We start from the raw sequence: 2,500 nt of genomic DNA on the forward strand, positions 1-2,500 counted from the left end.
AGATAGATAGATAGATAGATGTAAACCTATCTCAACATATAAACATAGATTCAGACACAATAGTTTAATGTAGCGATTTTTGTTGTTGCTGTATATCCGCAAAACAGTTCCCTCCAACAAGCAGATGATTCAATACAATTCAACTGCGGTCATCCGGTGTATTTTGTTCACTTTTTATCTATCTAAGTATATATTAGTATTTTTCTGTCAAAGACAGTTAGATGCGACACGAAGAAGATTAGACTACTATTTATAGCAGGTCGAGCAACGAGCTACAGAGTACCTTTTCTTTTACAAAGCATCTACTTAACAAAAGAAGAACGTAATTACGGCTTTGTTTACATCGTTTTTTTATTATTATTCCTTGTGTAATTTGTCTTGATTTTATTAAATACACTTTCCTTAGTTTTGTGCCAAATTAATTTTTTAATTCAATAGAAAACTAGCGATACACATCAAAGACTCAGCACTCTGAAAAAGAAATTCCCAACAAAAAATTTCCAGAATAATAACTTTCATCCATTATGTAAAACAAATAACCGACAATCTCACTGTGATTCAAAAACGCCTCGTAATTAATATTAAATGTTTTTTCTAAACTTCTACATGAAAGAGTAAACAAAAAATTAAGTATAAATAAAAAAAAAAATAAAAGAATGTAAGAATATTTTTTTTTATCTCTTTACATTCAAAATAAATTAGAGTGCAAGTGCTTATCAGAAAAAGACAAAGAATCGTCTGTAATTCAAAGAATAATCCAAAACGTTGGATAAAAGGAGCAAAGATTAAGAATGCATTCAAAGGCAAACATTATTTCATAATATTATAAAACATTATATAACACAAAAAGCCTGACCTGATAATGAAGAGTTGGGCGAAAAGGAGAGAATAACAAACTTACATTTATATATGAATGCACATAAATGGAGGGCCGTCATGTAAGGATATTATACGTATAGATATGTATGTATGCGCGTGTGTGTTGCTTGTTTATAGACAACTATATGCATATATATGTCTACATATATATATATATATATAATATATAGTATAGATATATATATATATTTATATATATATATATATATATATATTTAATAGTATATATATGTGTGTGTGTGTGTCTTAATGCCCAACAATAAGTATATAAATAGGTGTGCCTAATATAATTTATATACGCGTGTGTGTCTGTCTGTGCGTTGCTTGTGTATAGCAACTATATGATATATATATATATATATCTACACACACACACACACACACACATATATATATATATATATATATATATTTATATTTATATATATATATATGTATGTGCGTGTGTGTGTGTGGGGTGTGTGTGTGCCTTAATGCCCAACAATATGTGTAAAAATGGATGTGCCTACATATAGATATCTATACGCTTGTGTGTTTGTCTGTGTGTATATATACATATATGTGTATATGAACATTCGAATCCAAATATGCTGGAGTATATATAAATTCTAATATTCTTAGATACGTATGTATACATACATATATGAGCACACTCACAGACTCAAACATAGACTCTCACACAGAAGCAGGCATATATATGTGAGTGCATATATATATATATATATGTGTGTGTGTGTGTGTATGTGTGTATGTATGTATGTATACATATATATATATATTGTGTGTATGTATATATATGTTCTATATGCATAAATGTCTATAGTTTTTTTATATTTTCACTATAGACTTGCATTTAATTTTGTATATCTTTATCGAAAGATCGATTCCATTATGTTATCAATAAAAGAATGGCAATGCGTGTTGCTTTGGCTTGTGTTGCTCACAGCGAAACTGTGTATTCAGTTGAAACAAGAATTCAAATTGGTTTAATAAAGATTAAGATATTTTCTTGAATAAATTTCACTTGAATAATAACACAAATCAGAAAACAGAAAACAAAGGCTTAATATGCATATACACATCTATGTGTGTGTGTGTGTGTCAGTGTATGTGTGTCGCTGTGTGTGTATGAGTGTATATGCGTATGGATATATATATATATATATATATATATATATATATATGTATGTATATATATATATGTGTATGTATGCATGTATGTAAGATATAAATATATATGCCTATGATGTATACGTATTATATATGTATTGTATGTATGTATTCATGTGTACATAGATATTCATGTATATATAAATACACATATGTATACGATACATATATGTACCGTGTATATATATTATATATATATGATATTATAAATGTATATAATATATATGTGTGTATATATATATAAGTGAATGTATATATATATATATATATATATATATTATATATATATATATATAACAAACAAATTGCGATAGAATATATCTATATATATATATATATATATATGTATATTTAATATTATATATACGTTGATTCTAATTGTTTGTCATTCAGATAACACGATTGATTGTTTTGGCTGCGAGCTAATACTTATCAGCTTGAATGAAATTCT

At 26.7% G+C, this 2,500-nt stretch overlaps 1 protein-coding gene and 1 long non-coding RNA gene across 3 annotated transcripts in view; one reads left to right on the plus strand and one right to left on the minus strand.

Annotated features, from left to right (window-relative positions):
* LOC115220758 (QRFP-like peptide receptor) overlaps positions 1-2,500 on the plus strand; it is a 222,347-nt gene that overhangs the window by 206,063 nt on the left and 13,784 nt on the right. The window lies entirely within an intron of this gene.
* The window catches only part of LOC118766804, a 17,949-nt gene that overhangs the window by 10,910 nt on the left and 4,539 nt on the right, over positions 1-2,500 (minus strand). The gene's annotated exons all lie outside the window — the stretch shown is intronic.

The sequence above is a fragment of the Octopus sinensis genome, linkage group LG17 (genome assembly GCF_006345805.1).
Source record: "Octopus sinensis linkage group LG17, ASM634580v1, whole genome shotgun sequence".
In the NCBI taxonomy this organism is placed as follows: Eukaryota; Metazoa; Mollusca; class Cephalopoda; order Octopoda; family Octopodidae; genus Octopus; species Octopus sinensis.